Below are 15,176 nucleotides of genomic sequence, written 5' to 3' on the forward strand. Positions count from 1 at the left end.
TACTTCGGAAAATTTACAGTGTTTCCCTTTACCCTCATTTGTCCTTCAAGGACTCCCAAAATTTAATATGACTCCCAGTTTTGATGCCAAAATGTGCTTTACTCAGGCTGACCCCTAATTCTGACAGCAAGGTGATTTTTGACTCTTAGTTTTTTACCTGTAGGGGATACACTGAGTTAGGTGATGGTATCACCATCTTTAAAGCCACCATCACCTTTCTGTACCAGGCTGACAACATCAGCTATCATTCTGCCACTAGATGTCAATTTTTTTGGTGGGTGGAGTGGAGTGTAATGTCACAATGTCATAAAAAATATATACATAATATATACATACTTAGTTCTAAGTACTGCTCTGGAACAAAACATAATGGCACAACCCAGATAAATCAATCTCACCATCCAACATCACAAGCATGCAGAATACTTGATATTTAAGAGGATGCTTTGTGTGACAGTCAACCTCAGTAGTCAGTCTAAGTGTTTCAAGGAATCAGCTGTTCAGATGCAAAACCATAATAAATGACTACTTCAGCAATTTTGGTGCATCACATCATTTGTGTAAAATGCTGCCCATATTAAAATTACTGGGATCATGAAAAACACAATAATTTTGAGAAATATTGTCACTATGTAGCATGCCAAAGACATCAAAGAGGTAGCTACCTACCATAGACTGTATACTTATCCAAGTTGCTCCAAGATTGAGAGCTGATTCAAAAACATCCAAAGGGGTCTAAATGACCCTGGCAGTGAAATTGTAAATATCTTTGCAGAGACCTCATTATTAGCACAACACTGATAAAACTATCATCTTACAGGAGATTTCTTTGAGGGGTTATCATGATGAAGTACATGCTTGGGGTGGGGTGCTCACAATATTTTATTTAAACTATTATAGAAATCCCACCCAGGCTCTATTTTGTTGGAAGTTAAATTTAGTAAAATAAAGATGTAAAGCTCCAAGCCCCCATCCAGCAACAACAATGGTTAGATGGTTAAATATACAAAAAAAGGTTGAAGTTCAATGAATAACAATTTAATAATAATTTAATATTCAAATGACTCAAATTTCCAATTACATGTACATTCCTTCTGCTTGACCCTTTAATAAGTCTATTGCATGACTTGATTAGCAGTGTGAGATTGATTTCCACCTGTCCTTGTATTTCTACTCATCTGTTGTATTATTTCTGTCTCTTATTTCCCCCAATTCCTTCTCCTCTTCCTCCTCGATTTTCTCTAGACTCCTTCTCCTCCTCCTCCACTTTCTCCCCCATGACTACACTTCTGTCGACTTTGACTGTCTTGGTTACAGTCTCAATTCCGTCTCCAACTCTTGAAGACTTGGGACCCAATGGAACCAGATGTTCTCTGTCCCCTGAAAAGCTTCCTATGAAAACAAAAGGAAGGTACAATATTTTCCTTAGCCCTCTCATCCCACACTTCACACAGCCTATCATCAGATAATGGCTATTAAATTCCTTTGGTCATGCATTTGTTCACATTGAGATACCCATACAATCTTGTCAGGTAAAACAAATGTCATAATACAGCATTGTATCAATTACTTCCTATACATACATCAATAAATTCCGTCACATCAGTACATATTCCTAATCCCATTATACTAAACACTATCACAATAATCAGATGCATTTCATTACCTTACAACTCATACAAAGTATGCAAATATCCATGCTCTGATATATGCATACGTCCATAGTAACTAATCTTACATACTTCAACCATGTTTCCAAATTCACAATTCAAGCATGTGTAAATTCTAACATAACACATTAATAAATGCACTGGTTTACTACGAAGTCGCCTAATAGCAAATTACAAAATTAATTCTGCTAACAATCTATATAATTCCACCTAGCATCTAATAATTCTCTACATAAAGATCAAGCCCATTTCTCAAATACGCATGTAAATGAAACACTACAAAGGTAATTCTACATACTAAACGATTCTAGTATTTATGTGTACATACTGCAAATTAAAATTATGATACCATAATATTCTGAAAATAATTGAGCAAATAACTAACTGACCTTTTAAAAGCTTTGTCTTTCCTTAGAATCTACCTCTATGTTCTTCATCTAGATTATGAGTGGCTTCTTTCTTTGAGTAAACCCTATTGATCTGCCAGGCGAATACTAAATTATCTTTATGATTTCAGAAGGCATCATTTGGGTTTGAATTGTAATCATGCCCTCTGTCTCAATTTTGATTGGATATCTCTGTGGATCGATCCAATCAAACTTAGCAGACAATGTCCCTCTCACTGTCTGTCAATGTGGAGATGGATAAGAACATGCACTGTTCACCCTGTGGACTTTTCTTTTGATCCTTGAACTAATCTTTAACATATAGGTGTGATAAAAGCAAGCTTTTGGTAAGTAACAGGACCAGTCACCTTTGGCGACTCAAGTTTCTGGTCTTTGGCTGGTCATGGTAACCTTGCATAAGAGTTTAACATTAACACCTTGGCAATCTTTAGAGATCAAACACAAGCTGTGGTAATATTCCCAAGATAGGTAGATTATAGCTTATACATGACTATAACTGGGTGCTTAGCAAACAAGACAGTTATCAGGGACCAAAAAGCAGCTCCAATCCAAATGAAAAACATATCATAATTAGGCAGAATTTCCAATTTAAAATATCTTACCATTTTATTTGTTCCCATCTGCAAATCATAACAATCCCTAACATAATAATTAATATTCCATAATCTCCTTGGCATATGGCAAATTTATTGTAAGCTGAAGTGGTCTTTTGAGTACAAAACCATTCACTCCTGTCCAAGAGGCCCAAGTGAGCCTGAGATCACTCACCACATTGACATCAGCCTAAAAGCCCCAATAAATTTATGTCAGTCAGATGGTTTTTATTAAAATGCTTTTCAATGCTAATGATGGTATGTGTTGTGGAAACAATTATTTCAAGGTTTTCCTAGTTTTTAAATATTTTATCCATATCTTAAGTCACTGTAGGATCATTTGTCCAATGTTGAAAGTCATCTATTACAGAACAATATTTGTAAAAGTTGGTCATGTTTTGTTTGGCAAAAGTTATGCAAACATTTTTCTACTGATAGCAGAACATAATCATTTGTATCAACTGCCTATCAACCAACTGAAGAGTTCAACAACCTCAGAAAATTTCAGTAACAAATGAATGAATTTAACACCTGATTCATTCCAAGCTTTTTACCAACTTTGATCAATATTTACAAAATCTGAGGGCTTTTCAAGGCTGAAAACCTTTCTTTTTCTTCAGACTTTTTCCCAGTTTCTCAGTAGGATAGGAACCCTGCTTTCCTAATATTAGTAATGGTGGTACTATTTGAAACCAAATCAGTATCATTTATACAAAATGAAAAGGTCTTCATGCCATTATGTTTTCTGTCGAGTTTGATCAATATCTATGCTCAGCAGTTGTCAAGTTGCTGTTTCAATAGCTTTTATTATTGTCAGTACCAGTGGCCAATTTGACAATGAATCAGCATTGTTATAAATATTTCTAAAATCCCTTATGCCCAGATAATCTGGGTCCAATCATGTCAAATTTGGTCTGTAGTTCTTTTTGTATCTTTTTTTATTTAAAACAGAAATTGTTGGCAAATGTACAATGGATGCAGAACTATAATACTATACGCTCATCTGGCCTGATGGCCAGGTAAGCTGAAAATTAGATACAGAATTAATAATGGTCAACCAGTGAGCATGAAATTGTGCATCCAGCCTGAGTGGGAACTGACCATTATGAACACATTTTAAGTATCTGGTGGGAAAAATAATCCATCTAAACCAGGTGTCTCAAACATGTGACCTGCAGCCTTCATGTAGCCCACATAATTATTTCCTGTTGCCCATAACAACACCAAGAATTTGTTAAATAATTAATAATGTAATTCTTTTTCTTTAGTGATGTGGTCCTTGGGCCAATATAGTAGTCCTCATTTGGCCCTTGTGGCAATTTGAGGGGCCAATGTACTAGTCCTCATTTGACCCTTGTGGCAATTTGAGGGGCCAATGTAGTAGTCCTCATTTGGCCCTTGTGGCAATTTGAGGGGCCAATGTACTAGTCCTCATTTGGCCCTTGTGGCAATTTGATTTTGATACCCCTGATCTAAATGAACTGAAGAAGTGTCAGAGATGCTGATACTGGGATCAATGCCATCATCCAAGATGTCAATAAATTTACAGGATAACACCAAAAGCATGGGTCACTCTTTACATCATGACTATCAACCACACAGCAAAGGCCAAATTGAAAATAATAAAAAGCACTCATAGTTATAATTTCGTTAAATAAAAACTACAGTCGATAACCTAACCATAAATACTAAAGCTGTACTGATGTCACTTTTTGCCGATTATGCCGATACCACATATAGCTGATTATTAAAATTGCTGATACTGATTATGAGACCGATTATTCAAAAAAACACCTATTCTACAGTTAGTGAAAACAATAGCATTTGATTGACAAGTAAACCTTGCCCTATTTTTGTTATAACTAACAATGCCTAAGATAGGTGGGAATTCATGTTAACAGTTCAAATGTGGTCTCAAGCTACCATACATGTGATAACTATTTCCCAACATTTTATATCCCACCTTATTTCTTATTGTTAACTCATATATGCAAATAAAACTCTTTACTAAATAACATATTTATTCCAAATTAGTTTTTTGGGGGCACATATGCTCTGTGATATGTTTCTTCATTCCTTCTTTTAATTTAATAATGGTAATCAATGCTTATATCAAAAGGTACAGTAATGCCAGGTCAAGTTTACTGGTGCAAGTTTCATTGGTGGGAATGGAGATCATAATTTGCTTGTCAAGAAAAAAATGTACAGCATTCATTGATCATTCCTGAGATTTATGAAGCAATTAACTCACAAACAAGCAAAGCTTGTAAAGTGTGGCAAAAATAAATTTCTTAACTCCTAGTTGACAGAGATGTACTTTGTAAAGCTAGCCATAAAAAGAGGGAGGGGCATTTAATTTCTGAATGCATGAAATCGATGGTCATATTATATGCCACTTATCTTACTTTGCAAAGTACGATCATAGGATTTTAGTCTTAAAATGTCATTAACTAAAGTTTCCTACAAAACTATTATTTGGAAAATAATATACATAATATAGATTTGCTTAATAACTGTTGTTTCTATTTTAAAAAATGAGACTGTAGAAAAGTAGATATTTTACATTTGATAATGCATTTATTTCAGGTGACAACAGTTAGATCTATGCACTAATGGTGATGCGCAATGCAAAGACCATGGGAATAGTGTAAAACAGTCATTTAATGATTCTTTTGGGGTAATATTATGGCTGTATTGCTTGTTGTCAATAAAGTAAAAACTATCCCATCTTTTTCAATTTTCATTGCCTATTACATTAATAGTCTTCGAAAAATATTCACTACTTATTCTGGTGACATTTTTTGAAAATTGGCAATAAAATATTGAGATTGGCGATATTTTTGCCGACAACTTTTTAAAAGCCAGGACCATCCCTATAATGTGTATGCTGGAAGTTCAACAACCACATGAGGCCTCAATGGCTGGTTGGCTGCTGTGATTGGGATGAGTGCATGAATGGTATTGACAATTTGTTGTGTGCAGACAATCAGCTGTAGTTTACAGCAAGTGTGTTAAAAAGTATTTACTTTTAAGAATATATTGTCTTTCAATTAACCCCCAAAATCAAATGTTTATTCCTTAATTTCCACTATTTAATTCTGATTTAAAATTCAAGCCATGTCAAGATGAATGTTATGATTAAATATATATTTTGGAAATTTGTTTACATCGGCACTGATTATTTCTGCCGATACCGATTATACCAATTGTTCCAATAATTGGCCCGATTATGAGTATGGCTGATTAATTGGTACAGATGTAATAAATACCAGCATAGACTTTCATAAACTATCATACCAGTATCTTACCTTGCATACAACACCTGATGGTAAAAAATAAGAGAGATCAATTTGCATACAACACTTGATGGTAAAAATAATGGAGATCAAAGGTAAATATGGTAAAAATAATATCTCAAAGGAGAGGATTGTGCTAGCAAATGTCAATAATCAAACTTCCAAAAACCTTGATGCAAAACTTTAATAATCTTTCGGAATCTTACATGTAATGAAAATCCTATTTACAATCCTAGCTGGAGATGACAGCTTTAAGTTAACTTTTAATTTGCTATCAAATTACAAAATGATTAAGCTGCAGAAATCTCGACATTTGAAGTCAAAACCAATTTATTAAATTCTTCCACTCTACACTCAATAGGAGACCCATTCCAAATTTCTTGAAATACAAATTAACTCAATCAAAATGCAACTTATCACCCTAAGAATCCATTTTAAAAAACTTGTCATCATTGAAACTGGTATAAATGTATAGATAAATAAGACCCCATCATGTTGAAATCCATGAAGTAACAAACAAGACACTAATCAACAATAGCTTTTACACTGTGAATTTTCTTCCTGAATGCCCTCACCCTGGCAATTTAAACCACAATGTCTAATATACAGTTTAACATAAAAGTAGCTTTTGTAGTCATTCCAAGAGAGGTACACTATGTGCTCAGCATCCTATTAAACTGCAATTTATCAAAATCCACCTGGAACACTTAGTGTGAGAAATAATCTTGTTTTACTAGAAACTAAATTCATAAAAGTTTAATATGGTAATTCTGTGGAAAAATGGTTCCAATTACTGGTATACAGGGCTAGGTCCTTTCCATTACTTCCAAAATAGGTGCAGTTTTATCCCAAAGAAGATTAAAATGAAAGTGTACAAATGCTTATAACTTGTACATTCATCTTTCATCTTAACACATTAACCCATGGTGACGAGTTTACATGGCAGGAGGTAGTAGGCTACTGCTGAGCTCTCTAGCATCAAGGTCATGTATGATACACTAAAGTGAGTGGTACTATAGAAAGGTAGACAGATGTAGCTCTACAATGATACCAAACAATCTGGAATTTCTTGCTGCACTACAAAATAAAGAGGGAAAAAACTCATTTTTTGGACCTGATTTTTTTCCACCCAAAATTCGCCCATGGTCAGAATCCAATTTTGTGTCCAGATTTTAGACTTTTTGGTCTCAGATCTAATGCAGACTGGTATGAACTGCAAAGAGACAGATGAACCTTTGCAAAAGTAGAATAAGAATTTGGAATAAAGAGTTGTCTCAGTAAAAAAAATAAGAACTCCAGCTTCTACCCTTCTGCTAGTGTGCTAGCCAAATAGCCAATGAAAATTGATGTTTCTAACACAACTAGACATTATGTTATTGGAAGATCACCTGGAAGTTGATTTATTAGGTAGGATTCAGAAATAGCTTTTAAAATGTATTTCCTACTCGAATTTCAGGCAAAAACAACAAAAACCTCCAGGGGTTAATGTGTTAAATGTTCAGCAGTCAGAAAACTATGTTCAAATTCTGTGGATAAATATTCTCTTGTGCAAATTGTAATAAATGCAATTTTCTTTTACTCCTGTTGAGTGTACTTGTGTGCGTTGGATTTTTAATGCAGCTTTAACAATTTTGCAGTCATATTGCTATGATGTATGCAGTGTGGCATTTTACAGTGATGTCGAGCAATGGGGTATCATACCGCAGTCATGTAGCATCATGTACCACCCATTCACATTATCAGTCCAAACACTAATCTCTTAATGTTGAGTTCTTAGCAGACACTCTTGAAACACTTCGGCCACTGGAGCAGTTGTTCCTGTTGAAATAAAAATATACACATATTGTTACAAATAAATTATTTAGAAATCAGTAACATTTACCAAGGAAAAAAATAATTTTGTTAAAATTTTAACCAACATAAACAATTACAAATGTGGTAAAATAATTTAGGACTGGATTAACATTAATGAACAAGAAGTCCAAGAGGCTCTAAGATCACTCACCTGTCAGACATCTACCTAAAAAGCCAAATGCAAGGACAATTGGCCAAGCACTCCTGGTTAGAATGTTGCATTTGGACATTTAAAGTGGTTTATATTTTTAAGTAATGGCTGCCATACTTGAAGGTAGATCAACATAATTTGTCCAAAACTTGTCAAGTCTTCCCCAAAAAAGGCATTTGTCAAACTTGGTCAAGTTCATTTAAAGGTTTCTCTATTTTTAGCAATGATGATTATGTTAAATATTCCACCTCTTGCACCAGTGCAAAAATGAATGGACCTGACAACAAAGGGGTAGATACTTCAAGGCCTAATCTTGGCTCAAACAAAAACCAAAAAAAAGAGTGGATGATAAAATGCCATGGCAAAACATTAACAATTAAATAATTAAAATCACAACTCATTTTTAAAAGCTATTTAGATACGACGTAATATACATTATGTTCATGATGCCAATTTGTATTACAATCTGGGCTATTTTGAGAACAGTCCCTATGCAAAATCTGATTTGATATTTTTTTAATTTTATAAAGTTATGCATTAAGAATCTATTGCTAGAACATCATTTTGGTTGTTGCATGTGGACCAGCTGCAAAAAATGAGAAAATGTGTTCTACGATCACATTGAGACAACAGTTGTGACATTATTTACGATTATGTGAACAGCAATACAAAGGACAATGTTAGATTAGGATTCAATTTGGCCACCAATTTAGTGATAAATGTAAGAGATTTTAGAGTGGTTATACTACAATGACAATATGTACACTGTAACATACACACATAAAGCATTGTTAAACACTGTATGGAAAGGAAAAAACAAGTTCCATAATAGGCACATGTTTGTCAAAAACCTCAAACTTTGCAATATTTCTGCATCTTCAAAAGACCTTAAAAAATATGAGTGCACAAGTTTTATTTTTCACAGACACATGTATCATGGATGTAAATTTCAAATATTTTGCCATTTGCACTCCTCCTTAACAAAAAGAAAATCAAGGCAAACTGTGCTCATCACTTACCCCTTACATTCACTAAAACAAATCAACATTGCAGTATCACAAAATTCACTTTTCCCCCTTTTCTCTTAAAATCATTTAATGGTAGCCGTGAATTTGATTCTTTTTATCATTTTTGCTGATCATGTTTTGGGACATTCTTTGTGGAGATCAAAATATTATGACGATGGCAGCCATCCATAGAAGATGTACATGAAGGAAATTGACCAATAACCATGGTTTTCATGCTAAGAAAAAGTAATTCCAGGATGAAATTCATTGTTCAAGATTCATGTATCACTGGTAATGAATTAAAGAACATTTTAGTTTAGAAACATGCATTTTCTGAATCAAAAGATGTTTGTATTTCATAATTCTCCCATACTGTCAAACATATGTAACCCATAATATTTTGAAATACAGTAATATATCTGTATAAACTGAAAATTTGCATAAAAGTTGCATGTTAAGTTATTTCAGTTTACAAAAAGAAATTTTAACTTTATTTTGCTGAACTGCATTGTGGCAGCATGAGGAAACAATAATAGAATAAACAACTGAAATTAAGAGTAGTTTGTTTACCTTTCAAACATTCAATTTAAAAGAAATCAGAATAGTCAGTTGTAAGTCCAGATATCATTGTCTTAAGTAGAATATCTATTGACTGACATAGCATTTAATTATGGAAAATAAATTCTATTGGTGCAGGCAATTCAAAACCATATACAATGATTTGGTATGTGTACAACTTGGAATTAACATGCATAAGATACAAAGTAATAATTTCCTATCACAGTTTTAAAAAAATGAAAATGCAAGCAAAGTATTAGAATCTTATCTCATAAAGAAAAATGCTTAACCTTGAAATGGCTGCTCCAATGGTCTATTGGTTAGAGTGTCCACCTCAGATGAACCAGGTTGTGTTTTGAAACCTTCACAAGTCATACTAAAGACTTATAAAAATGGTTCTACCAGCTGCCACATTTGCTGCTCAGCATTAAGAGGTTACTCTTGAACACTATTCTAATGACTGAAATAATCATGCTTTGCATTTGAAAAAATGGAATAAAATCCAATTTCAAAGAAATGTTGCTTCTGTCAACAAACTTGCCAATAATTTTTAATATTGAAGGCTTAACATTTTCATTCAAGGCAATGATGTGTGATAACTTTTTTTCTTCTTCATGCATATGTCATCTCTTTGATTTACTTATAACCACAGGGGCTCGTTGCAAAGAAAATTTGGAGTATCCATCCTTGAATCAAGAGATGGGGGTTCTAACCTGTAAAAATATAGGGATAAGATTATGTCTGTCATCAACCTGCCTGCTCTGGGATTCTGGGTACACATGGTCTGCCAGCATCTGCAGCCGGTTGAGTATGATGTGGGTGTACACTTTGTCAACTAGGCTCAGGAGTGAGATCCCTCTGTAATTATTAGTCACTGCGGTCATCATTGTTTTTGTAAAGGGTCACAATCATGGCATTATGCATGTCTTGAGGGACTGCTCCTTCCTCACAGCAGAAACAAAGTAGCTCAAGTAGCGGCTGAAGCAATGTTGGCTTCATATGTTTGATAGCTTCACTGGGATGCTGTCACTACCTGGTGCCTTGTCATTTGGGAGGGAGTCAATTGCTTTGCTGAGCTCCGTTAAGGTCAGCACTTTGTCAAGCCCTTCCATGGCGGGCAGTTACTTTATGCTGCTAATGGCTGCATCAGTAACTGATGTTTCTCTGGAGTATAGCTCTGAGTAGTGTTCTACCCATCTGGCCATCTGTTGCTCACAGTCAGTGATCTTCTCTCCAGTCAGAGATTTATGGAGGTGCAACCCCTTTCACTGTAGGGCCTAGAGCCTTCTTGATGCCAATGTACATACCTTGGATGTTTCTGGACACAGCACTGTGCTGGATTCCTTCATACAATTGTTACCAGTACTCATTCACACACTATTTAGTGATGCATTGGGAGTTTCTTCAGGCACTTCTGAGAGTAGCAAGCATTCGTTCATTAGGGCATTTTTTGTAAGCTATGAAGGCTTTTTGTTTGTCTTTGATTATTGGTTCCATCCTTATTAGATGTGCATTGAACCAGTTCTGGCTGGGCCGTTCCCTCTTGCCAAACATGGACATGGCTGTGCTGTAGACGGCATCCTTCATGGCATTCCACTTGGCTGTGGCATCGTGCTCTGTCAGGTCCTGGAGAGCCTGGTCCAGGGCAGATAAATACTCCTCCACCTTGGAGGGGACCAACATCTGCACAGTGTTTATGCAAGGGCATCCTTTTGGTTTTGAGCTGGTGTGTTGTGTGTGGTTGTAAGCACACACTGCTGCTCATGAGAGCATGGTTGGAGTCACAGTCTGCACTGTGGTAGGTTCTGGCGGAGAGGATGCTGTTACAGGCAGAGTGCCTGGTGATGACCAAGTTGAGCTAGTGCCAGCGATGAGACCTGGGGTGTTTTCATGACACTGTGTTGTGACTTACATTTGAAAGTGTTTGTGATGCACAGATCATGGTAGGTGCACAGCTCCAGCAGTCTCTGACCATTTTCGTTGGTCTTTAAAGTGCCATGATGTCTGAGGCAGGTAGGCCATGACTCATGGTCTGCACCTACTCTGGCATTAAAGTTGCCAAGGAAGAATAGTGGTTTGTCTTTGGGGCATCTGTTCATCCAGTTGCCCATAAAACTGATCCTTTGGGTCTTCTGAAGATGTGTGGGTGGGGGCGTAGACACTTATTACCTGTAAACTGCCAGTTTCTGTGTTGTTTCCTCATTCAGTAGCAAGAATGGAGTGACCTCTCCAGGGTACAAGCCTGGGCATGGAGTATGGAGATCCTGGGCTGCCCATACGTCTGGATTCCCCTCTCGTCCTTGCTGTTGGGGTCCAAAGGAATGCTGAGCATGACATTTGGCACCTGTTTGGATGCAGGAGCTGCCAGAAGGAAGTCATAGTTGAAACCCAGCCACCTTAGGGGCTCCACTCCGGATTTTCTGTCTGGGTTTACTCCCATAGCCTTTCCTACTCCTGATGATATCCACAAGGTAGTGAAGCCATCATCAAATCAGTGGGACTTGGCGGGTTTGGAATCAAGAGTTTCCTTCTCCTAGAGGAACTGCCTGACAAGGCTAACTAACTTCATCTGCCAGGTTTGGAGTCAGAGTTTTCCTTTCCTTAGACTGGCTGCCTACCAAGGCTAATGAGCCCAGTCTGCCCACCCAGTGGTGACACACAGCAAGCTCTGTGTAAACAGGGGGCCCATCATGAAGGTGCTGCTGTGGACATGTAAATACCCCATTACTGTAAACTTGAGATTGGTATATTACGAAGATTAGTATAGAGAAAACAGAATGTACATACCTTATATTTTTTAAAAGAAGCTCCCAGGGTGCACATAAAGAGATGGCACTGACTCTCAGGAGAGGGAAAGAAGTGTACAAGAATTAGTACAGAAGGAGTGCAGAAGGAAAGGGTACAAGAAGTAGCACAGGAAAGGTGCAGGATGGAAGATGGGAGAATAGTATTAGAGAGAAACAAATACAGATGAGTACAAGGGACTATTCACTGAAAGGAGACTCTCTCATTAACTCTCATGTAATGAAATAAAGGCATTTGTCAACAGGCCAGTTAATGTAACAATTTATGAATGAAGTGTAATTGGAAGATTTATATCTGTAAATTATTTAAATAGTTTTATTTATTATTAAATTGTTATATATTTTACCTGGAGTATTTCATGTTTTTAGGCTGCTTGCGAGTCATTCAAAATTGAAATGTCCACCTTTCTGCCGTAGTAGTCCTAATACTTTGGAAGGGATGTGACAATATAACAGGACAACAATCAAACACCAGCATATTTAGTCAAACCATATATCTCATCAGAATCATTAGAAAATATGTATTGAAAGATACCGTGCACCATAATTTAGAACTTCAGATTTTCAGACATGATAAAATATAATATATTTATAATGCAAGGTATTTCTGAATCAAAACAGGACTAAACATTTATATGATTTATCAAGCTTCAATCTACCATTCATGGTATTTGCTGAATTTGGGAATTTAATGTTCAATTTGTTTTTGTTTCTTTTGTTTATTTTCATTCAGTTACTCCTCATGCTAATTTTGAATCATTTCAAAGCATCATAACTTAGATCAAAGAAAGCATGCAAAGAACTATTTAAATCAGAATTTACACTTTTCTGTCAAAAGAAGGCAGTCCAAATTTTATCTTTTAGTTGCATCAAGAATTTAAAATAGCTGATTAGTCTCCTTTCATAATAAACACAGGCAAACACTAATGAGGCTTAACAGACATGTGCTAAAGCCAATACAAACAGCCATCTTGGCACAGGAAATTTATATAGGGTTAATATAGAAACTGATCAGTGGACATTAGCTCAAATTACCCCAAAATGAAGAGATAAGGGTTTTCTATTAGCTAGAAGAATATGGGAGACATGGCCTATTATAAATTGCCTTTCAGGGAAGGGTGAGAAGGTACAATTATAATGACTCTGACACATAAACTTGTACTTTGGATATTTGTTATAACACCACAAACTGATACAAGCCTGTTTCCTTTGAACTCATTGGCACCAAACTTGCACAAAAAAGAGTATAGAAAGATAAATTAAACATTAAATGTGAACAGCTAGTTGGTATTATTGAAACATAGCTGAGAGGCATGCATATGATTTGATCTGATAATTATATGTGCTTAGAGTAAGGAAAATACTGGAGCAAATTTAATCTGACACAGATTTAAATTAGAACAAAAACATGTGATGATTGTTGCTCAGTGTTTATTACCATATTTAAAACTGCCAAAATATGTTTCTTCAGCATACCTTGCCACCGCTGTCATTAACATTTATATATTTGTTTTACAAAATGTTACTTCAGCAATCTCTTTATAAAAAAGAGGCCCCAGTGGGCTTGTTATTGCTTACCTGGGTAGTTGACATGACATTTAAATCAACAGACTTCTTCTCACCCAAAGTGTAAGCTATCCTAAAAACTTTGCTGATACAACTTGAACAAGAACAATTTTTCAGCCACATTGACATGAACCTTTTGACTCCATATTCAACAAGCCTCTTTCTAACTCCAAGTGCAACCAATTAGTTGGTTTGTTCCAAACTGTTCTTTTTCTTCTTTCAGTTACTGTGACCTTGATGTGTAACCTTCTGGATCCAAAATTAAATCACTTCTTCCTTACCACAAGTGCAAGAAATTCACAAAGTTTAACAAAGGCAGATGGTGTAAGACTAATGTTTATTGTGTGGAAATGAAAAAGGTAACTATTAGATGTACGAATGTACATCATAACACTACAAGCTCCATCATCATGGCAAGCCATTTATTACTTTTGTCATAGGCAAGCAAGCTTACAAGATCCAAGCAAAATTACAAGCTAAAAATGAACATTGGATTAGGTATATGGTAGATAAGTATCTCTACTAATGTTCTCTGGACAAAGTATATGCTTCTCAGAAGACCTTCACCTTTGACTTTTTGAACTTAAAATCAATATGTGACTTCCTGGTCTCTAATGCAAAACTCCACAAAATTTGGTTGGAGTAAAAGATTCAATTATTAAATATTTTCCTTCACACAAATAAGGCAATTGTGATAATGTAAGAGATCCAATCATAAGAGATGTTGCATAGTTCATTCTGAGTGATAATCACAATCCAATCAAAAGAGCTGTTGCATAATTCATTTTCAGTGATAATCACAATCATTTAATTCCCTCAGATATTACATCCAGCTTCAAGTCAAAATTTACAACAATTCTTACATGAGAGTCATAAAGAGTAGTAAAAATTTGCATATTCAGATGATGAACATCATACAGTGAAATCATCAGTGATTCATAAATGTCTGGGGGACTAGTTATATTCACAACATTCCATTAGATCACATTCTGCAGCAAGTCATAAACAGAAATAACTCTAGAAATAAAGAGTCCCTCACTGACACTCTACAGGACCAACATTTTTTCAAACATCCAACATATATCTGCTTCTTCTTTACAAACCGCAGATTATTAAAAACCATCTACAATGGTCTCAAGAAACTCTATCATTCCAATTTTGGCAACACAAGTATTTTCTTATATTTGAGGCAACATATTCAAAAGGTACCTTTATACAGAGTATGAAATTCTTTATCATGGCCTTTGACCTTAAACCTGATATCATGGAT

At 35.5% G+C, this 15,176-nt stretch overlaps 1 long non-coding RNA gene across 1 annotated transcript in view; it reads right to left on the reverse strand.

Moving 5' to 3' along the window:
• Positions 1-812: 812 nt before the first annotated feature.
• The window catches only part of LOC149794016 (uncharacterized), a 100,971-nt gene continuing 86,607 nt past the window's right edge, over positions 813-15,176 (reverse strand). Inside the window, exons 3-4 of the long non-coding RNA XR_016422925.1 lie at positions 7,668-7,784; positions 813-1,392 (exon numbers count right to left, since the gene is read on the reverse strand). This is a non-coding gene — a long non-coding RNA (uncharacterized LOC149794016). The remainder of the gene's footprint in view (positions 1,393-7,667; positions 7,785-15,176) is intronic.

This window comes from Sinohyriopsis cumingii, chromosome 8, assembly GCF_028554795.1.
Source record: "Sinohyriopsis cumingii isolate HCF-2022 chromosome 8, ASM2855479v2, whole genome shotgun sequence".
Lineage (NCBI taxonomy): Eukaryota > Metazoa > Mollusca > Bivalvia > Unionida > Unionidae > Sinohyriopsis > Sinohyriopsis cumingii.